Below are 24,567 nucleotides of genomic sequence, written 5' to 3' on the forward strand. Positions count from 1 at the left end.
AGGAAATGCAACAGGAGAGGGCGTTTTTTAAAAGTGTGTAAGAATATCAATCCAAAAGTACACATGGTGGAAAATGTAGAAATTGGTGAAGGGGGAGGGAAAACCTTCATATTTCAGGTGGGGGATGGAGAAGAAAATGAATGTAATGAATATCCTAAATGTGAAATTACCCTTGATGGAGAGAGAGTTGAAGTTTTTGCTGATTCGTGCTCCCCTTATACGTTGATAGACAAAAGTGTGTTTGAAGAAAAGTTTGCTAAGTATGGTGTGGTACTAGAGAAAGCTGACATTTGTCCAGTAGGTTACTACAAGGAACGTATACCATTAGAGGGAATGGCGAAAATGAGGATAACATTTAAGGATAGGCACACGGTGGGGAAAGCGTATGTCACCACTAGGGGTTCTAGCCTCCTTGGGTGGAAGCACCAGAAGGAATTAGGGATTAAGCTAGATCCCAACAACAGAGAGCAAGTGCTTTTAATGGAACCTCCCAGTATAGCTGAAAACCTGACCATGGAATTTAAGGAGGTGTTTAATGAAAATCTGGGTGTGTTAAAGAACTATATGCACAGAATTACGCTCAAGGAAGGAGCTGTACCTGTGGTACATAAAACAGGATCCATTCCCCTGCAAATGAAGGAGCCATTGAAAAATGAGTTGGACAAACTGGTCAGCCAAGGGGTGATCAAGGAGATAGAAAGTTCAGCATGGTTGGCTCCGATCGTTATCACGACCAAGGATGGAGGAAAGAACATTAGGCTGTGTGTAGACCTGAGAGATCTGAATGCAAACATTCAAGTAGACCGATAACCCCTCCCGAGAATTGGAGAGATGTTGAGCACCATTCAAGGGGCAAAATTCTTTAGTGTATTGGACCTGTCCTCGGCCTATTATCAGATAGAGCTACATCCGGAGACACAGTCTCTGACAGCATTCACAACTCCTTTTGGAAATTTTAAATTCCTACGGCTGCCATTTGGTTTGGCGTCTGCGGCTGCAGCCTTCCAACGGGTGATGCAGCACATTCTAAAAGACTGCGAAAAAACAATGTGCTTTCAGGATGACATCCTGATATATGGATCAAATGAAAAGGAACACAGTGAGAACATCAAAGGAGTGTTAAGGAGATTGAAGGATGTAGGGTTCACTACCAGAGTGAGCAAGTGCAAGTTGGGGGTGAGCTCGGTGGACTACTTGGGCCACACTATTTCGGAACAAGGCATCAAACCAAAATGTGATCTGGTCAACGCAGTTAGAGATGCTCCAATGCCAAGAAACAGAGAGGAGGTGGTGTCATTTCTGGGACTGGCAGAATACATGGCGAAATTCATCAAAGATTTTGCCACCAGATCTTATTCTTTGAGAAAGTTGGTAAAGAAAGACAGCATCTTCAACTGGGGAGAAAACCAAGAGACGGCGTTCAGAGATATAAACAATGCAATCATACAGGCACCCTTTATAGGAAAATTGGATCCTGAAAGAGACATAATAATTTCTACAGAAGGTAAAGAAGTATATTGTGTCAGGATGGCCCCAGAGGTGCAAGGAACTGGATACCGAAATTCAACCGTACTGGAATGTCAGAGAAGACCTTTCTGTAGAGGCGAACTTCATCTTGAAGTCTGGAAAACTAGTTCCTCCCGAGGGGATGAGGAATCAAGTGATCGCCTTGGCCCATGAAGGTCATTTGGGCAGAAGTCTATATAAGTCAAGGTTAAGAGCAGACTACTGGTTCCCAGAAATGGATCGAGAGATGGAGGAAAAGGTACGAGAATGTTATGCGTGTAGCTTAAGCGACAAATCTAAAGTATCTAAACATTCTCCCTTGATTCCGGTGGAAGTACCTATGGCACTCTGGCAAAAAATGGGCTTCGACATTACGGGACCCATTCATGGAAGTGGCTCACAAGACTGGTACCTGTTGGTAATGATTGACTATTACTCAAACTGGATAACTCACAAGGTGGTAGTTAATATCAATACTAAGTCATTGATACGATTCCTAAAAGAGGTGTTTACAAAAGAGGGTATTCCCTCAACGTTGATAACAGACAACGGAGTGCAACTGATCTCGGAGGAAATGATAGAGTTTCTAAGAGACTGCTCGATAACCCATATCTGTACTCCGTTGTATTGTCCTAAGGGGAACGGCAAAGTGGAAAGGGCGAACCGCTTGTTGAAGGAATGTATCAATCTGGCCAGCAAGTCGGGGAAAAATGTGGAGGACGCCATCATGGAAACTCTGTGGGCCTATCATACCACCCCCAACTCCATTTCAGGACACTCACCGTTTGAGCTGTTGAGAAGAAGAAAAGCTGGATCAAAGCTGTCCCCGAATTGGATGGGGTAAAATGGTCGTGTGGAAGTCGATCAGGAGGAAATGAGAAGGAAAATTGAAGACAAGCAAAGCAAATACAAAGATTGGTACGACAGGAAGTGGGGTGTAAAGGAGAAGAACCTCAAAGAAGGACAGATGGTGTATATCAGAGAGCCGGACAGGTTTGGGGAAAAAAGAGGACAGATTCTACGCCCCAGGGAAAATAAAGGAAGTTAAGAGCAATGTGGTGGTCATGGAGGACGGGAAAATGTGGAGTCAAGACCAGGTAGTCCCCGTTACCATTAGAGGAAACCAGATAGGTGAGGGGGTTTCAGAGTCAGGTGACAGAAGGCAGGAAATGGGGCAGAGAAGAGAAAGTCACAGGAAAAGAACCACCCCGTCCTGTCACAGACAGTATAACATGAGGTAAAGGGTAGTTCTGCCATCTATGTAAGGGGCTCATGGTATGTCCTGTCTGCACAAGACTCAATGTTCTGGTGTTGTTGTACATTACGAATTTGTTGTTCTCACCCACACCTGCTCTCACCCGCTCTTCCCTGATCCTCATTCTCTCTCTCTCACTCCCTCTCTCTCTCTCTCCCTCTCCTGCTCGCTCTTACTCTCCCTCTGGTTCCTGGCTCCGCTCCCACTACCCTCTGTGGTCTCCCTAGGGAGGATGATGTGTTGTAACTTCTCTCATGGTTTAACCCACTTCTTTCTGTACCCCCCTACGCTACCTCCCCACTTGGTACAGCCCGCGCTGTCACCTGAAGGCAGCCATAGAATGTTGATGTTGTGAGAGACAAAATCCGACAAGCTGGGAGCACTTGTGTTTACTATATCTTAATAAATGTTCTTGAACCCATCTACGTGGATACCTTCTTTACTACAGTCTGCAAACACCGCCAGTTGCTGCTCTATGGAGACCGAGAGATTCCAGGGATAGTCAAGAGTGGAGATGCAGGGGCGCTAAGAAGAGGTCAAATACAGAAAAGCCTCATTAACAAGGAAATGGTCTTTTAAAGACCTGTGAAGTATTCGGGTGACTGGCGCCAAAGTGGGGGCTTTGATCTGACAAGTCGGGGTGAGAGTCTGAATTAAAGCCAGCGATAGATATGACCCCAGGCCCAGTGGTGGGACAGAAACCCTGTGCTTTTACATTACACAGGGAGAGGGAGGAGTGGGGGCTGTCTCTGGGCTGGTGACGGGGACGTGTAGACACAGTAGGTGTGCACTGCTTGAGGCACAGAGACAGATGGAGCTCTCAACATTCCAATGTTCTAATTAACTGTAAGAGCTGTAAGAACGACACTGTGTTGTTTGCTTGTATAGACTATGGTTTTTCGCAGGACCTATTCATTTGGCTGATGGGGGGCCCCATTGGGTTTAGAGGACAAGCTGACTGCAGGGAGTGGTGCCCTGTGAGTTTGGGACATGGTGCAGCCAAGGCTGCATCAGACTTCCTTTGAGCTCCGTTTGAGCTGGGCTGTGCTGGGCTTTATTGCTCAGTATAAAATGCCCATTGTATATTCCCTGTCACTATTTTGTAGTGACACTGTGGCCATCATTAGCAAAATACAAGGTGGTACCGGGTGTAAAAAAGGTTAGGGCATACATGCCCTATGAGGTAAACTGAGAAAACAAAGGTATGCTGTTCCTATGGAGGGGGGGAGATAAGAATAGAAGTACAGTCCTTACCAGGTAGACACAAGAGGGGAGTGTTCTTAGTCGGAGCAAGAGCCTCACACACCCCAAGAGATTCTCATGCTTCATCATCGGGCAAATCATCGCTGGGCCGGCACTGCAATTCCCAAAATGCCGCACCAGGGGTATTTTTGGCGGAGTTCTTTTACATGTTACCTTAACCGATGATGAAGGGTGGGTGTGTGTGGTGTGGTGTATATAAAGGGTGAGTAGAGTGCAGGGAAAGTGTGAACTAAAAATAACTATGAGAACCCGCTGAACCAACTTTAATTACCGGGTTCTATGTAATGATTAAAATAACCATCATTGTTGCAAAAAAAGGATATAATGATCCTATCAACCATGTGTTGTGTAAGGATGTGGGTCTACATGTTTCATGCCTACTATTGTCTGTTAGATCGTGGCATTTCTTCAGGACCGTAAACCCTTTATCTACTTGCTGAAGGACGGTTAATGCACATGCAAAAATGTGGAACCATACCGTCACTGAATTACACCAACCCTAACGGTGTCCCTTCAGGGTTAGAACCCAAGCAGGCTGGGAGGCAGGAGCCAATCGCTCCGGTGAGAATGGACGCTCAATGGTGTCGCGATTGACTTAAAGTCGGTGAGTATGATTAGTGGCCAACCCACCCTCCGATCATTCCAGAATGGTCTCCGGCAAGGGGCCCCCTTGCAGGATCTGTTAGGCATAGCAGCACCGGTTCAACAAGGATCTACCTGATGATAAAGCATGACACCTCTTAGGGTGTGTGAGGGCTCTTGCTCTTACTAGAAGCACTCCCCTCTTGTGTTTTTTTTTGTTTTGGAGTTTTTCCCTTTGGTGGTTGGCATGACATTGTAGGGGCTGGAACTGGTACACAAAAAGCTACTATTCAGAGTGGATAACATGTCCTTCATACACATAGTGTATGAAGGACATGTTACGGACAAGCAGGTACATAAGCTGCTGCGTGTTTTTGTGATGTGTGTTTGATGCATGATGTTGCTTTTAGAGTGAAGCATGTGCCAGGGGTGATTAATGAGTTTGCGGATGCTTTGTCTCGTTCACAGTGGGAGAGATTCCATGGGCTGGCAACAGAGGCAGGCAAAGACAAGATGATGATACCGGACAACATAGGCGAGAGAGGATGCTGCAGTTTCTGGTAGGGTATTTTGGCTGTATTAATCAGGAAGGCTTATGCTCTGGCCTGGCAGGTGTTTCGAGCAGGGGGGAGCTGAATGGAGGTCAGACCAGTGGGACAAGGAGGAAGAAGTGGTACAGTACATACTCACATTGATCAAGAGAGGCCTTTTAAGAGTCACAATACTGGGGAAACTGGCAGGCATCGCATTCATAGGCGAACTGTTATGAGGATATATGCCTGTGGCAGGGGAACTGGGAAAGAGAATGTTAGAAGGGTGGTCTAGGAAAAGGGGCTGGCGGCCTCGCACACGGAGGCTGTTATCTAGGCGATAGCTCGGACTACTTTCCGCAATGCTTCCGCAAATATGCAAAGAACAGGGTGAATGAGTCCTTTTCTCAACCCTCATTTCATGGATGTTTTTCGGGGATTTTAGGGTTTCAGATCTCCTGGGTAGGAAATGTATTCCAGGGTTGAAGTGGGGCGATGTCGAGCGACAGGAGGACAGCCTGGAATTATGCATTTACCAATCTAAGACTGATCCGAGGGCAGTTGGAAAGAGAGTGAGACTGTCTGGGAAGTGTGTTTAGTACAAAGGGGGGCAAAGTGGTGGGAGGTTAGTGTGGCACCAAAAGCGAAGGTTTTTTGTCACAGGGATGGGTCTTGGGTGACTGCGCTTCAGCTTTTATGGGTCATGCATTGTGCCTTGACAAACATAGGAAGACACCCAAAGGAATTCGGGACACACTCATTTAGGATTTGAGCGGCCATTGAAGTGGCTTAACGAAGATGGGGCAGGGAAAGGATTATAGCATTGGGGCGATGGTCATCAAGCTGCTTCTGCCAATATGTGAGAGGGGAACAGGAGGAGGGATTTGTGATGCCGACTTTTCCATATCTTATATTTGTGTTCTATTCAGGTGCTATAGCTGGGCCGGATGCAGGTGATTTGTCCATATGGATTTTGGGACATTCCTTTATTAAATGTGGTGAGCGACATGAACGGCAAAAAGGCAGAGGCTGTAACCTTGGGTTGGGCGAACAGCTTTTTACTGTGCAATGGCATGGAAAATGTAGTATGCCTTGGCATGAATTGATGCCTTGTTTGAATCTGTTATTTTGGAGACACAGATGTCGTGGCATTTCGGTTTTGCATTTGGGGCAAATTATTTGTGGTACATAAAGGCCTTTCATTGTTGAAGGAGATGAAAAAGGATATATTGGAAATTAGGAGGCAGTGGTCAGGGGCATATGTTATATGGACAGAACTTGTTCCAAGGCAGCATTGGAGAGGGGCGACCAGACCAGTCGCCACTGACAAGGCCAAGCGTAAGATTAACATGGATATGAGTTTTTTTTGCAGAGAACAGAGGTCTGGAAGGGCAGAACATCCGGAGTTGAAATTTGTGGCACCATATTTTTTTAGAGGTGAATCAGTAAGTGTACGGGTTACAGTTGTATTTGATTCAGATCAGAAAGGCTTTGGATAATGTACTGTCAGGGAGCGGGGATAGAAGTTCTGGGGGGAGGGGGTTTCCGAAAAGGAGAAGGGGATAGGCCTTTTCTGAGTGGAGGTAGCCAATGCAGGTGACCTAGTTATACCTTAAGATGATGGTTGTGAACATAGGGGAAACAGGACAATGGGGGGAGAGTGGGGGTTTGGTAATAAAGTTAAGTCTGGAGGAAGGAAAAGTTAAGAGTTAGGATACTTAGCTAGTTAGATTATAGGTCAAAGTGTTTACTGTTGTAAAGGTTGAAAGTTCAATGCTGGGGTAGGAGTTGCAGTTGCAAGATAAGGATGTTAAAGGAGGGTGGTACATTTAGGGGTGGGGCTAGGGGAAATTAGGTAAAGTAATGTATAGTGAGGTCTAGTTTTGTGAGGCAATGGCCTAGGCTAAAATGTATGTGGTGTGCAACTGTCTTCAATAAAGCAGCCTTTTTCACACTAGAAGTGAGTATGTGGTCTGTGCTGCTACGTATAGGCCAATGGGCTTTGGGGGGGCAGCTGACCACTGGGAGGTGTGCCTTCCCCCGGGGAGTTTGGGAAATGGTGCAGCCCAGGATGCATTGGGCTTTCTTTAGGCTCTATTTGGGCTGGGCTATGTTGGGCTTTATCGCCCAGTATAAAAAGTGCAATTTTATATTCCCAATTAAAATTTTGTGATGGCACATTTATTAGCTGCCAGGATAATTTTATCCCACCCACCTTTCCCTAGAAATAGTAGTTTTCGGGTTAGGGTTATTTTTAAAATACTGCGCCTTTATAGGTTTTAAAGAACCTATTGGTTGTTGTGGTGGAGTTCAGATGCACAATATTTTTGTATTTTTGTATTTGTTGTCGCTTGAGGCAGGTGCAAGCGGTAGGCATTGAAGTTGAGAAGGTAATACCCTAAGATGATGGTTGTGAACATAGGGGAAGCAGGACAATGGTTGTCATAAAGTTAAACCTGGAGGAAGGAAAAGTTAAGAGTTAGGGTACTTTGGTAGTGAGATGATAACAAATGTAGGTCAAAGTGTCCACCATTGTAAAGGTTAAAAGTTCAATGCCGGGATAGGAGATACAGTTGGAAGTTAAGGATGTTAAAGGGGGGTGGTAAATTTAGATTGGTGGGTAGGAGGAATTAGGTGAAGTAATGTATAGTGAGGTCTTATTTTGTGAGACAAAGGCCTTGAGTAAAATGCATGTGATGTGCACCTGTCTTCAATAAAGTGGCCCTATTCACACTAGAAGTGAGTATGTGGTCTCTGCTTTTCCTTATGGCTCAAGAAAGCCTTTTAAGGAATATCTAAACTGCGTTGCAAACGTGTAGTACTAACCTTTGGAGCCTCGCGAGAACAGATAACCGATATCCTTAACAAAGGTAAAGAAAGTAAATTGCTGCCTTTCTTTACCACATTTAGTGACAGAAAAGGCTAGGAAGCCCAATTTGTGGGAATACATCAGCTTCTGCTAGTACCCCCTCTCTCCTGGTGGAGGAACACTAAGCCCTAGCTATGTTGCCCTATTTGAGATCCCCCACATATCAGCCCCTCCCCCCCCCCCCTCTCCCCCACCATGGCAAACAATGGTACGATCCACTAAGGAGAGCAATTCCCCAGGATGTAAGCATAGCATGCAATCAGTAGAAACAAGCACACCACACGTCTCTGATGACCCCTCACCCTCATGCTATTCCAGATTAGCCCATTGACTTGGAAACTGACGCCATCCGGTTGCCCAACTAGGAGCCACTCTTTATGCCACTCCAACCAAACAGCTTTCAACTGCAGCCAGGTGTCAAACAAGCGAACAACTGCACGTCCTCCCTCCATCTCCTGCCCGCCCAGAGTTCATATTTCCAAAAAATAAAAGAGTAAAAGAAAGTCCGGGTAGATCAAGTTATCACTGAGTTACCAGCAATGTAATAAACAAGCTCACATCGAAGGCAAGTGTTGCACATCAACATGGGTCATTTTTCTTCCCAGAACGTTATGCAGACACGAATACAATCTGACAGGTATTATACAATGCTGATGTCACTTTATCACTTGATGAGCTGTTTTTTTCAAATAACTGCCCGAGATTTTTGGAGTCCCAGAGCAAAAATTCATATAACAAGTCATAACTAGATAAGACTTGTAAAAAATTGATTTCTTTGAAACAAGTCAATACAGGTGCCTAAAAGCATTCGTGAGTACAGCACAGAAAGCAGAGAAAACCACAGACAGCGCCTTTAATCACACATAGGAGAGGAAGCTTTGACTTACAAAATTTTAGGTACAAGCCACTAAAAGTTTATTTACGGCCAATGGAGTAGAAGCACACTGCAAACAGGTGGACGCCGCTTCTCCCATGGCATTGTGGTAAATGCAGTTCATAGTGCATTGCTCACAAATGGCAACGTGTGTGCCACTAGTGTAGGCACCGCTAGTGCTTGCAATCCTGAATGCATGCTTCTAGGCTCTTGCCCATCTGCAGCAGAAGGTAGCACGTAGGTTTGGGGGTGCTAGAAAAGCCGTTTGTAGTATCCCAGGTGATTGACTCCCTTTACGGTTTACTTGAAATTTTTAGCCGCAGCATATTTCAAATCTTAATTAAACATTGTTTGCAAATTATCAAAATAAAATTAGAATTTTGCAGTATTGATGATTATGTAACATAGTTAATCGATTTTGTGGTAGGCGTGTTGTAGGTGCCAGTCTTGACATGCAGGATGATCTCTGGTCTACCATCCTATGCAGCGACCAACCCATCAGAAGGTGATTTTATTTCATCTTCATCTCCAACCCCATCCTGGTCACATGCTGGCCAGGGTACCACCCTGGTGATGGTGGATACCGCCTCCAGCACTGTATCTGTCTGGGAAGCAACCAATCTAGCATTTTGAATTGAAAGATGGCCATCAATGCTCACTCCCAGGGATATGTCAACTTAACACCAGACTGGCCGTCACAGTGGGGCCGGAACTAGGGGTGCGGGAGGTGCTTCAGCACCCATACACAATGTAGAACATGAATAATAAAGGGGCCCTTCAAATGATTTTCTTCTGGCAACATTTGTTGTGTTTTCGAAGACAGTCATGTATTCCCTATTCCTTTAGTGAGGTGATGTGATTGGCCAACACCCTTGCTCTGAAAATGGTTTTAGCACTGCTGTTGGCTGTCCCACGAAGAAAGCTCTTAGCGTGGTCCCTCTCCCTCCCCCAGTCCGAATCGGCACAAGTACATCATGGTATCCCACAAGAGTGCGGCTCTCAGGCGTACCCCAACGCGCAATTCCAACATAAGGCACAGTGCATCCCAGTTTTCTACCCCAAGTTTATTCACGGTTTAAACACAAGGCAGAAATTTGGACTCCCCTAGGAGCTCACGTGCAGGGAGATAAGGCACCTCACATCCCAAGCGGGACCTGGCGAGTAACATCTGCATAGTTTACTTGTATATGGACGCAGACCCGTGAGGATACTTGCCAATTATTGGACTGAGTGACAGGGCATAATAGCCTTCAACCCATATGTTGGTGTGTCGTAATAATCAGTTCCCCTGCGGGATCAAATGAATGCCAAAGTCATCGGCAATGAAAGATGTGATGTATGTAATAATGAAAAATGCCAATAAAAATGTTTTATAAAAAAAAACATTGCTTTGGATGCTTGCTTTATATCACCTTCAAAAGGCCTTCTGAATCAAGAAATGGATAGATATCAATCTAGTCAAGGTGAGTGGTTTCAAAACAGAAGACACATTCCACTCACTCATACCCCACGCACTCACCCTAATCCTTGTTCCTTGTTTGTTCACCCAGTGGCATTCACCTATACTCTAGGTATTTGTGTGTGCTGCGAGTTAACTATGCACACCCGGACAAGAACCCCAAGAAGAGGCTGTGTAGATCTGCAGAATCCTACCAGTGTCTTCCAAAGTCCAGGTCCCAGAAGTCTGCAATATTATTAACCCCTTGCATGCTGGTAACGGCTCCCGTCCGGCATGGCACACAGTGCTCGTGTGCTGATGATGGCCGGGAGCCGTCACGACCACGCCCGCGATCGGAATGTGCCGCACAGGAGCAGAATTCCGGCCGCGGGCAAGGGGTTAAGCCCTCATGTAGTTATGCAAACTCCCTCTATACGGATATTTTTTTGAACGGGCTCCAGTCTCTGAAAGCCAGGTGCACAATGGCTATGGGATCAAAAGGCCCGCCTTCCCAAGGCGTGGGTTTTAGTGTGAGCTGCTGCATCTTCTAGGATACACACAGGGACAATGACAGCCTCTTACTAAGGTTTCCACATGTCATCCAGAGACAGAAGTGCATAAAAGGTATTGAAACTGTGATCCTGAGTGCAATGGTGACTGAACCAAAGGCGTGGCTAAAAGAGAACAAAATATTCTACATCTATTTTGTGGGCTTTGCCCCTTCAGGTAAATACATATAGTACGTAACACACAGACCTTAAATGAAGCATAAATACAAGGTAAAGTGATTGGTGGCAAATGCATTTTTTTATGTTATGAAAGCACAATACATGAAAGCGGTCAGTGCAAATGTCTGTGTGTGTAACGGGAGAGTCACAGCACAGAATCCTGGTTGGTGCACTGGAGAATAGTCAATTGTCTTTAGAATCAAACATTTTATTAAGCGGCAAAGCATCACAGTACACAGCCCGGCTGCCTACATCAACTCGCTGGCAGGGCGTACTCCCACAAGAATCGAACACAGCGTCTTTACAGTGTAATGAGTATCCAGTCTGTGATTAAAAGCACTGAAATATGCAAGCCATTATTTTAAAATGGTATTTCATAAAGTGTAAAATAGGCTACCACAAAATGTGCAAAGAAAACAGCCCATGATTACAAGCAAAAAAATATAACAATGCCTTGGGATAGATAAGTGTGCTGAACAGTGAGACGAAGATAAATCAAATGTAACTCTTCCTATAGATATGAATCTTCTCAATAACTACCATACTTTCCCAATATCCATAGTCAATGAACAAACAATATACTTACAACCATTCATGATTCAAGTTTCTTTGTGCTGTATTTAATTCTATACGTTCTATGCAGAAAGTCATCTTTTTTATATTTTCAGAAAAATATACACAAATACATTAGCACAACATATATATATATATATATATATATATATATATATATATATATATATATATATATATATATATATGTTTACATTTATACATACAACAGAAAAACAAGTGTAATTGTAGTTTCTCGCTCTCTTGGCCTTTATTGTCAATAGAGATGCACCTCACAGGTTTGAAACATTATGCATTCCTTTCCTTGTTAGATCACCATTTTTAGAGTCACCTAAAGGTTTTGTTAATTCAAACCTCTTTAGTTTAGGTACTCCCTACTTATTCTGTTTTATATTTTGATTTTATATGGTGTCTCAAACTGTCTGTCGAAGCGTTTCAGCCACTCTACTTGTTGGCCTCATCAGGACTAGGGCAGTCGAGTGCATCATTTTCAATTCCACCTATGGAATCAAAAAATACCTTATTTAACTCTATGTTTCGAGGGAAACTTTTTTGTACACATATATACATGAACTCCGTGATATTGACAATCAATCGGGAGGCCTACTTCTGCTTTAAATGAAAGCTCAAGAAGCACTCACTTCATTTGTGCGTAAATCTGAGAATAAAGCGTAAATCTAAACCTTTATCTACACAAACATTCAGACGTTCTCCCACAGAGTTCATGAACTAGTCAATTTGATTGAACCACGCGCAGACTGTGCAAGAGTTACCGATTGACTTAAAATATAACCACGCTGCCTTTGTAATATCACCATTTCGACCATGGAAAAACGAGCTGCTGATCGTTTGCAGGAAGCTGAAAACATGTTTACTAAACAAAAGACTATTTCTAATGGCACAAATAAAACAACCACGGGCAAAGCCAAAGATGCCATGATAAAACAATTATTTCAGCAATTGGAAAAACTACTACGAAAAGAAATCTCACGTGGGTGGGAAATAATCACGTTGGAAAAGTACTCTGAACTAGGACTAGTGCCAAGAGGTTTGAGAATTTTCACCCTATCCAACCATCCGGATACGAGCCCAGAAATGCTCGAGGAATGGGGACAAAACAATATGGAATGCTCAAGAAGGATGATTCACATCATAACTAAATATGCTAAAAAAATGTGGATGAACTATTGATCAAAATAAATGATTTGGAACAACAAATACAAACTTCTGGTGAATATGACGACACAATCAAAAACCTGAGAACAACAATGGACAAAAACCTTGACAAGCACGATACCGAAATACAAGAGAGAAAGCAACGTAAATTTAGGGGTGACGAAGCTGATTTTGAAAATGGGACCATTTTCACATTCGCTAAAAGATTTGAGGTTGAAAAAAACAGAAACTAACTGTACCTCAAAGTTCAGATAGCACAACTTCACTAAGTGAGCCTGAATCGGAAGTGAGTGATGGTGAGCAAATGGCAGCAGGTTTCAGGAAGTTTTCTTTTTTAGAGGAGATGGAGATCCTCTACAAGGACCAACAAACACCAAAAACAGCAGGAAGAGGCAGAGGAAATCAACCGACACGAGGAGGGGGAAGAGGACAAATGACGAGCACAAACCAAGGAGGAAAACCAGGAGAAGCAGGAAATCGAAGATATCCGCTGCGCAACAGGAGTGCTTCCAAGAAATATTGAAAACAACAAGTAAAGTTGCAAAAATGGTTCCCAAAGTAATTGTCAATCTATCGGATCATAAGTTGACTCAATTTGAAACAGCAGTCCTGAGTAAAGGATTATCTTTTTGTCCTGATAAACATCACGACGAAGTAGAAACTAGAATTGATGTATATAAATATATACGTAAACTCAAGTTAAAAAAATTCTTCTTCAAGAAAAATAAAGAGGCAATTGAACCAAGCACATCACAGCCTGAAACATTCACGGCGGCTGATGCCACAAGCTTGGAGACAGCATACCAGCTAATACATCAAATCGATGGTACAGATATGAGCAACACCCAAATGATAACTGACATGGGAATCCAAATAGCATCACGTTCATAAACCAACTTTAAAAGAAAATCAAAATTCTGCCCCATAATACATCCTGGAAATCGTATTGATGTATACCATGATTTGGTGATTGCAGAATTAGAAACAATGACGAATGTGAAAAATAAGAAAGAAAATGTAAGCAAACAAGAACGAATAGCCCTGAAGGCGCTGCAACTAAACCCCCTTATTGAAATCAAATCAGCGGACAAGGGGGGAAACATAGTAATTCAGAACAAAGCAGACTATGTAAAAGAAGCTGATCGACAACTAAGTGACCGAACCAACTACAAATTACTGCTGACTAATCCTCAATCTGATGCAAACATTGCACAAGAAAATCAATGAATGGCATGATAAGGGCTTACTAAGCAAGGAAGAAAAAGACTTCCTGACAGTACTACACCCTACGACACCGACAATGTGTTTCTTACCAAAGATCCATAAGACACTGCACAATCCGCCGGCTAGACCGATAATTTCAAGCTGTGGATCTTTATCTGAAAACGTAGCATCAGGGGGGCGTGGCTAGCAGCCGAGCATGGCGGCAGCCTAAAAGAGGAGCTCCGTAGACGGACGGCCTCTCCTAATATCCGACCACTTATCCGCGCAGATAAGAAGCTCTAACGGAGGGTTCCGAAGCCTAGGACCGGGCGGGACCCAGGGCAGCAACTTAGGAGCCTGTCCGACATTGGAGACGGAACTTACGTCGAGACAACCCTGAGGCCTGGTCGGCCGGGACGTGTCCTAAATTATCGGCCGAAGAGACACGAGGGAGGCTCGGTTCATCCACACCGGAAACGCACGACCGCACTTCGGAGAATGGCTCATGAGCTCGGAAGCAGCAAGACTTGTTCAAACTGTCTTCATTAGCCTCGACTACACTTAAGGAACCAAACTTCAAGCGATCAGAAGAGAGTTCCTCTGGATGGCAGACAGGCGAAACCGAAACTTAAGGAGAACAAAGGGCTGGTCCGCCATCTTTGCGCATAGTACTCAACGCGTTGGCCGCCTTGAACACCGTCGCCTCACCATCGAGATCGACTTTAGAGAGTGGGACCTCTGACCTGATGCCACCGGCACCCGACCCGCTGGAAGATTCGCAGAATCACAAACTAAGGCCTGTGCGTGTGGGGAGGAGGTGGCCCACTATCCACGTGAAGATACAGGTGTCGCCCAGTTACATGCCGGACCCCACGACACCCCGAACGATTGGGCAGTATACCCTGTGAGGCTTCTAGGGTACGAAGGGGTAAGAATGGCTGGAAAGAACGCGAGACGGGGCGCCACGCAGACCCGAATTGATCGATTTGCCAGTGGTGGGGCATCGTCCTCCCCGTCAGCTCCAGCCGGCAAGATGGCGGAAGGGGCGAACACGCAGAAAACGACACTGGACGATGTCATGAGGACACTGACTCAAGTGCATCTTGGCTCGCCTTTTCAACTTGCGGGACAGAGACGCCATTTTACAGGCGGCTAGGGTGTCCCCTCCGGTGAAGATCCTCAACTCCACTCCGGCCTTTTTCCCAGAATATACGTCGGAAGTTGCGCGCCGTAGAAGGACATTTCTGGAGGTCAAGAAGGAACTGAGGGCGAGAGAAATCCCCTACTCCATGCTTTTTCCGGCACGGCTGAGGGTGGTATCGGACAATAAAACTTGGTTCTTTGACACTCCTGAATTTGCGAGAGACTGGCTCGATGGGTGGAGACGGCGACACAGCCTCGTAGATCCAACAGATCAAAAAAGGACAAAAACATGGGGCTCCCGGAGGGCTCGCAAAAACGTCTCACAGGACGGAGGAAGAAATCTCACAAGACGGAGATGCGGTGGAGGAAGGCGCCAGCAAGGGACACTAATTTTCATAAAGGACACTCAGAATCTTGTTTCTATATTTTGCATTCTGCCTGGGGGCCGGCTACAGGACACTGGGCTGAGGGCTTCCAAGGAGTGTATGAGGGGCCGCCGGCTCCGGAGACTCTTCACCCCCGCGAGCAAGTATTTGGTGTGGGGAATGGGACAGGCACTCTGCTAAGTTGGGGGGGCGGGCGGTTCTGAATCCGTATAGCAGGGGGGCAGGGTGGGGGGTTGTTCAGGGTATGGGGGGGTTCTTGGTTTTTTGTTTTGTTTGACTCAGGGAAACAATATGCAACACGGCGAACTGAAAGCTTACAGGGGTATATACCGAGTACTATGGCAAGCAGATGTTGAAATGTACAAACTAAACTTGATAGGTGTGCATGGCACGCGACTCACAATCAACTCCTCTAAATGAGAACATAAGCACGGGTCCGATACCTCCATTACAAGTGATGTCCTGGAATGTGAGAGGTCTTGGGGACAAGATAAAGAGGGGGCTGGTCCTGCAGGGTATTAAGAGACTGAATCCAGATCTAATCCTTCTTCAGGAGACACACCTAGTGGGGAAGGCGAGCAAAGCACTGGACAGACGGGGATATAGTATGGTGGTGCATTCGGACTTTACCTCCGGGTCTCGTGAAACGGGTATTCTAATGAAAAAGGCGTCTCGCTTCATACTGCATTCCACGAGAGCCGATGAGTATGGCCGTTTTGCTGTGGCGATTGGGCAGTGGGAGGGCAAGCCACTCAACGTGGTCTCGGTATACATTCCACCGGCGCTGCACGCGACCGCTCTGCCCGAGTTAGGGAAATTACTGTTGGATCTTCCGGAAGGTGACCTAGTGGTGGGAGGAGACTTCAACGCAGTGGCACACAACACGCAGGATAGGTACCCGACCAGAACACATGCGTCTGGTCCGTCCCGCTTTCAAGAATTTATCGAGGCACAAGGGCTGATGGACGTTTGGCGGCACCTCAACCCTGAGGGCCAGCAATACACTTATTACTCTTCAACTAATAATAGTTTGTCCCGCATAGACTACTTTCTCACACTGGGGGACGGTCATCTTACAATCAGTGATGTGCAGATTAGGCCCAGGGGTATCTCAGATCACTCCCCCCTAACACTGAACATCTCATGCTCGGGGAGGGTGCGCAGAAGGTTGTATCCAATTTATCCGGGGTATATCAAGGTACCACATGTACGGAAGGAATTAAAAAAGGCGACCCGGCACTACTTTGCGGAGAATACTGGTTCGGTGTCCTCTCCCACTACTCTATGGGAAGCATACAAAACAGTTTTGAGAGGTCATGCCATTACAACAATAACAGGGCATAAGCACACGCAGCAGTGGGAGTTGAGGGACCTAGAATTGGCCCTGGAGGCAGCAAACACGGCCCACATGGAACACCCGACAGAGGAAACACTACACACACTTACACTACGCCAACAAACCCACACTGATCATATCCGCCTACAAACGATGGAGAATATAACAGCAACGGCGAATAGAATATATGATATAGGTGACAAGGCCAGTAAACTCCTGGCCTGGTTAGATAAGAGAAAAGAAGGTAGCAGGACCATACTGCAATTGGCAGACCAAAATGGGACACTACACTCGCACCCTTCAGAAATAATTGATCTCCTCGCTGATCATTTTCAGGAGGTGTATACTCCTGAAAAGGAAGTCACGGCTGCTGCTGCGACGCTGGCCCTCCAACCGGTTCGCACCCCAACCTTACCCCAAGGCTCGGTGGATGAACTGGAGGCAGACCTGACAGTACAAGAGTGGAAGGTGCACACAATTAAAGTCAAAAAAGGCAGTAAAGTATTGAATATCTTCTTCTTTATTTAGTGGTATTCATTGGACATAGGCACAGCCAACGCGTTTCGTTCCATTTGCCTTAAGGAACTTCGTCAGGGCAAAAAAAGTATAGTTCAGTGCTGTCAACAAGGTTAAACAAAGATGTGAGGATCAAAGGATTGGTTACCAATAGTGGGTCAAAGTAGTATGATCTGTAGAGACGGTGTCCTCACTGAGTGAGATAGGTCCAGTTGGAATCCTAAGGTAGACTCCCAAGTTCGCCAAAGCTGACCGGTATTGAGTGTAGGATCAGATGATGAGTACAGTTGAATTATAATTCGACGGGAGGTCTATTGGTTCCCGTGGGGAATATTAATATATTCCTCTTGACTCTGTATCCCGGGAAAGGCCGAATATAAAGGCGATACCAGGTGACACCGGGACACCACGAGAAAGCGGATTGCGGAAGACAAGCACCCTAATACAGGTGCTCGGTGGTTAATGCCACGAACACCGCACTGCTGTTCAGATTGGCTGCGGTATCGCCTTTATATTCGGCCTTTCCCGGGATACAGAGTCAAGAGGAATATATTAATATTCCCCACGGGAACCAATAGACCTCCCGTCGAATTATAATTCAACTGTACTCATCATCTGATCCTACACTCAATACCGGTCAGCTTTGGCGAACTTGGGAGTCTACCTTAGGATTCCAACTGGACCTATCTCACTCAGTGAGGACACCGTCTCTACAGATCATACTACTTTGACCCACTATTGGTAACCAATCCTTTGATCCTCACATCTTTGTTTAACCTTGTTGACAGCACTGAACTATACTTTTTTTGCCCTGACGAAGTTCCTTAAGGCAAATGGAACGAAACGCGTTGGCTGTGCCTATGTCCAATGAATACCACTAAATAAAGAAGAAGATATTCAATACTTTACTGCCTTTTTTGACTTTAATTGTGTGCACCTTCCATTTTATGTTTTCATCTCTGATTCATACACCTATTGGTAGCAGGTGTAGGAAGTAGTTTGCACCACCCTAAATTCAGAACTATAGGATCTGGAGTGCTTGACCTGGTCGGCTGCCTTGGTCTTTTTGAATTCTGACAGTACAAGAGGTTCAGGCAGCAATGAACACACTTCACACGGGAAAAGCAGTGGGCCCCAACGGGATCCCGATTGAATGGTATCAAACGATGTCAGACACACTAAGTGAGCCACTGTTGGCGATGTTCAAGGATAGCTTGGAGCGGGGGGTACTGCCCTTGGATCAACGGATGGCCACTATTGTTGCTATCCCGAAACCGGGTAAGCCTCCAGCAGACTGTACTTCATACCGACCAATCTCGCTACTCAATGCGGAAGCCAAGATACTGGCAAAGATATTGGCTACCAGATTGATGCCCCACCTTTCCCTCTTGATCCATCCAGACCAATCCGGTTTTATGCCACATAGGAGCACGGCACTTAACCTCCGAAGAGTACATGGCGCACTGGCGCGGGCCCCCTTATTGACAGGACCAGCGGTCATTCTCTCGTTAGACGCCAAGATGGCGTTCGATTTAGTGGAGTGGCCATACCTTTTCGCAGTTCTGGCACACATGGGCTTCGGCCCGAAATGTATTGCCTGGATAAAGCTCTTATATACGGAACCTGTCGCACATGTGACGGCCAATGGCCACGTTTCACGTGACATGCCATTGGCTAGAGGAACGAGGCAGGGCTGTCCGCTCTCCCCTCTGCTGTTTGCGTTAGTTCTGGAGCCACTAGCGACTATCATTAGAGACACTCCTTTACTAAAGGGGGTGAGTTGGGGGGAACACTGGGAGGACAGAGTCTCCCTTTATTCTGATGATATGTTGATATACTTGTCTGATCCGGCCGCTGGTATCCCTATATTACTTGACCTGTGTAATGCGCATGGTGTTTACTCCGGCTACACCATAAATTGGTCAAAATCGATTATTTACGAACTGAGGGGTCCTCTGCCGCATATACCCAGCGAATGCCAGTTGACCATTGCAAACCCCTCGTTTAAATATTTAGGCATTTATGTCATCCAAGACGCCTCGCACTACTTTACGCAGAATCTGTTACCTCCACTCACTCGTTTAAAGGCGGATGCAAGATACTGGACGAATTTACCATTGACGCTTTTGAGTAGAGCGGCTTTATTCAAAATGAAGGCACTTCCGCGTTTTTTATATATATTAGAGAATACGCCGTCCCTTGTCGCACCCTTGTATTTTAGGAAGGCAGTCCTTTCAGGCTTGTTATGGGGAGAGCGCCCGGCTCGAGTGGCACATATAAAACTTAACCGTGGATGGTACGACGGTGGGATAGCACTGCCAAATTTACAGTTATACTACTGGGCGTCCCAACTCAAGGTGATAAACCAGTGGATCCACGCACCACAAGAAGACCCAGCATATATGGCTGACAGAACTCAATTAGGAACACACAGCCTATTGGCACCACTATATAACAAACGTCTATTGACAAAACTGGTAGGCCCGACAAAGCACACGGTAATACTATGGCATAAGGCGCAGGCTAGATTAAAATGGGGGTACGTAATAACCAAACTTACACCCCTGTGGGATACTAAAGCATTGGGGTGTCTGAGACACAGTAAAGGATTCACCCAATGGGACAATATAGGAATTTCCACAGTAGGAGACCTATGGACGAGTATTGGGGTGATCCCATTCTCACTCCTGAAGCAACAATATGACCTAGGACCCACTGAGACATATAGATACATACAGATCAGACATGCATTGATGACGACCATAGGGCCAAGGACCAAAGTCCCTGAATCATCACCGTTAGAAGACCGCCTGCTCACTGATTATATGCAAACAGGAGCTACATCACTCACTTATCAAAAACTGTTAAATAATCTACCGGACCCACTAATTAAATTACGGGATAAATGGGAGACGGAGTTGGGAGAAATGGATGAAACGGACTGGAATGCCGCACTGGCATCCCCGAGAGAGGCAGGAGTATCGGCCCGCTTCTGTCTAGTACAATTCAAAATACTACACAGGGTCTACTACACTAGAACTACCTTGTATAGAATACACAGGGCGGAGCATCCAAATTGTCTGAGAGGCTCTGGAGAGGAAGGAACACTCCTACACACACTTTGGGGATGTCCGATCATTAGCGAATACTGGAGGCGAATTATGAGAACCGTTTCACAAACACTGGAAGTATCACTCACACCAGACCCGAGGGTTTGCTTATTGAATATGTGGGGGAGGACGGATCTAACTAGACAGGGGCAACAGTGGGTAGTGATAGGAGCGATGGTGGCCAAGCGCGACATAGCGCAAAAATGGGGGGGGGCAGACGCACCGACATTGGCACAGTGGTGCAAACACATGGACAGATTGATGATTATTGAGCGAGCGGTCTATAAGACGAGAGACAACCCTCGCAAATGGAACAGGGTCTGGCTACCTTGGAACAAGTATAGAGGTGACCTGTGTGAACCTTTGCCGGAAGAAGGAGTGGATAGCTCTGATGAGGTGGATGAGCTTGAACACTAACACATACGGGAGGGATACGGGTGTGATGGTAAGAGACCATGGGGAACTCATGGGTAAGAATACAGCATAGTACATCAGTAAGGCCCCACCGATATAGACGATTGACCGTGTATTGAAGTCCTACTAAATTGTTTACTGTTCCTAATGAGTCTATAGTTCTGTTCCAAACCAAAAGAAAAAAAAATTTAAAAGTAAGACTATTAATTCTGTACGTACTGATGGAATGTTTGACGCACCATGTTCTTAAATGCTGCCGGACCGGAAGGTTGTCGGCTGAATAGCTATGTCAAGTCAAGTCAAGTCAGAGAATTTATATAGCGCACTACATACCCAGAGGGTCTCAAGGCGCTAAGGGAGGGGAGGAGGATTACTTGTCAAATATCCACGTTTTAAGTTGCTTTCTGAATGCTAGGTGGTTCTGGGTAAGGCGAAGGTAAGTGGGGAGTGAGTTCCATGTTTTAGCAGCCAGGTATGAGAAGGATCTGCCTCCCATGGTGGTCTTGTTGATGCGAGGTACAGTGGCGAGGGCTTGGCTGGAAGAACGTAGTTGGCGGGAGGGGGTGTAGAAGGACAGTCGTGAGTTGAGGCATTCTGGTCCGATGTCGTAGAGTGATTTGTGTGCGTGGGTTAGCAGTCGGAAAGTGATTCTCTTGTTGACGGGTAGCCAGTGGAGGTCTTTCAGGTGACCAGAGATGTGTTCGTTGCGTGGGATGTCTAATATGATTCTGGCTGAGGCGTTTTGGATTCGTTGGAGTTTCTTCTGGAGTTTAGCGGTAGTACCTGCGTAGAGGGTGTTTCCGTAGTCCAGTCAGCTCGTGACCAGAGCGTGGGTGACTGTTTTCCTGGTTTCGGTGGGGATCCAGCGAACTGTTTTTTTGAGCATGCGAAGAATGTTGAAGCAGGATGAGGATACGGCGCTGACTTGTCTGTTCATTGAAAGTGAAGAATCCAGGATAACGCCTAGGTTCCGTGTGTGGTCTGTCGGGATGGGTGCTTTTCCAAGGGCTTCCGGCCACCAGGAGTCGTCCCATGCAGAGGGGGATGTACCTAGGATGAGGACTTCTGTTTTATCTGAGTTCAGTTTCAGACGGCTGTGTTTCATCCATTCAGCAACTTCTTTCATTCCTTCGTGTAGGTTAGTTTTGGCGGTGCTGGGGTCCTTGGTGAGAGAGAGGATCAGTTGAGTGTCATCCGCGTAGGAGATGATGTTGAGGTTGTGTTGGCGGGCGATGGCCGCGAGGGGGCTCATGTATACGTTGAAGAGGGTGGGGCTGAGTGAGGATCCTTGTGGTACGCCACAGATGACTTCGGTGGCCTCGGACTTGAATGGTGGAAGGCGGACTCTCTGGGTTCTTCCGGTGAGGAACGAGGTGATCCATTCAAGTGCTTTTCCTTGTATTCCGATGTTGCTGAGGCGTTGTATAAGGGTGCTGTGGCAGACTGTGTCGAAAGCTGCAGAGAGGTCGAGGAGGATGAGGGCGACTGTGTCTCCATTGTCTAGTAGAGTTCGAATGTCGTCTGTTGCTGCGATGAGGGCGGTCTCAGTGCTGTGTTTTGCTTGGAAGCCAGATTGTGAGGAGTCGAGGGATTTGTTGGCTTCGAGGAAAGCGGCGAGCTGGTTGTTGACAGCTTTCTCGATTACTTTGGCCGGGAATGGAAGGAGCGAAATGGGACGGTAATTTTTGAGTTCGGTGGGGTCCGCTGTGGGTTTTTTCAGAAGGGCGGTGAGTTCAGCGTGTTTCCAGCTTTCCGGGAAGGTGGCGGAGTTGAAGGAGCAGTTGATGACGTCTCGGAGGTGCGGTGCTATGACGGAGTCTGCTTTGTTGAAGATGTGGTGAGGGCATGGGTCTGTGGGGGATCCTGAGTGGATGGAGTTCATCAGGCGGATGGTGTCCTCAGTGGAGATTGGGTTCCAGTCGTTAAGGGTGTTCAAGGGGGGAGAGTGTTCAGCATGTGGTTGGGTGGGTTGGACTCCGGGTTGGTTGTCGAAGCTGTTGTGGATGTCTGCAATCTTGTTGTGGAAGAATGAGGCTAGGGAGTCGCAGAGGGCTTGAGAGGGGGTGATGTCGTTGGAGTTGGCCGAGGGATTGGAAAACTCCTTGACGATGTTGAAAAGCATCGGAATGACTAAGGCGTGAAAATGTCATTTATACACGCAAATGATGCAAAGTGTATTTGTCAACTGCAAATAAAGTCTTACAACCAAAAAAAAAAAAAACGTAGCATCATATGTTGATTATTTCTTGGCACCTATTGTCCCCTCCTTAAGTTCATTCATTAAAGACACTGGGGATTTCCTCCGAAACTTCATGAACACCCATTAGCATAAGGAGTATTGGCTGGCAACTATAGATGTTGTATCTTTGTATACGTCGATCCAACATGATATTGGACTACAAGCGATAAAATACTTTTTACAGCAGCATACAATCTCAGAAATAAGACACACAAATATGTTAATAGAAATGATAACCTTTTGCCTCACCAACAACATCTTCCTTTTCAACAAAAATCTCTACACCCAAGTGTGTGGATGTGCAATGGGCGTGTCATTTTCCCCAAGCTATGCCAATCTCACCATGGGATGGTGGGAGAAAAACATAGCTTGGGGAGAAAAACATGAACAATACACCACGGACGTGGTATTATGGCTGAGATTCATCGACGATCTCTTCGTCCTTTTGAAAGGTCCTAAGCAAAAACTGGTCGAATACATTGATGCTCTAAACCAGAATGAAGTAGGTTTGAAATCTACTTACAACATTCAAAAACAAGAAATTGACTTCTTAGACACCAAGGTCTACATAAAAAACAACAAACTGGAAACAACAGTCTTTAGAAAAAAGACCTCCACCAACAGTGTCCTTTTTGGTTCAAGCTTCCACCCCATGTCATTAAAACGAAGTATCCAGTACGGAGAGTTTCTCCGAATGAGACGCAATTGTTCTGAACAGCTCGAAATGGAGACAAAATTCGCAGAAACTAAAGATCGGTTCACTGCTCGTGTATACAAATATTCAGACATCATACAAGGGGAACAAAGAGCGAGAAACAAAACTAGAACAGAGACCTTGATATCGAAACCCAGAGAAAGCCCAATGAGTGACGAAAAACTACGAATGATTCTAACGTATTCAAAAGAAAGCTTCAAGATAAGACAAATCCTGACTAAATATTGGAGTGGGCTTAAAAAAGATACTGAAATTGGAACATTAATAGGAGAAAGACCCCTAATCACTTCCAGAAAAGCACCTTCTATACAAGACACAGTGGTCAACAGCCACTTTCGGATAATCAAACCCTTGACGTGGTTAGAAAGAAGACAGTCGGGTTTTTCAAAATGTCCAACATGCAAAGCATGTAAGATTGGTAAAAATCTCAAAAGCTTGATAGATCCAAAGGGTTGAAAATTTGAAATCAAGGACAAAATTACGTGCAAATCCCAATTCGTTGTATACTTGTTTTCGTTGTATAGTTGTCAACTACAGTGCTTCTGTGGGAAAAAAATTATCGGATCGACAACATGTGCTCTAAAAAAGCGAATATTGGAGCACATTCGCTCAATAACAAATGATGACTACAGCTATGTAACAGCAAAGCACCTGAAAACACACCCTGGAAAGACTTGGAAGGATGTAACATACTCAGGCATAGCTGTGATT

Source organism: Lissotriton vulgaris, chromosome 1_2 (genome assembly GCF_964263255.1).
Source record: "Lissotriton vulgaris chromosome 1_2, aLisVul1.2, whole genome shotgun sequence".
NCBI classification, from domain to species: domain Eukaryota; kingdom Metazoa; phylum Chordata; class Amphibia; order Caudata; family Salamandridae; genus Lissotriton; species Lissotriton vulgaris.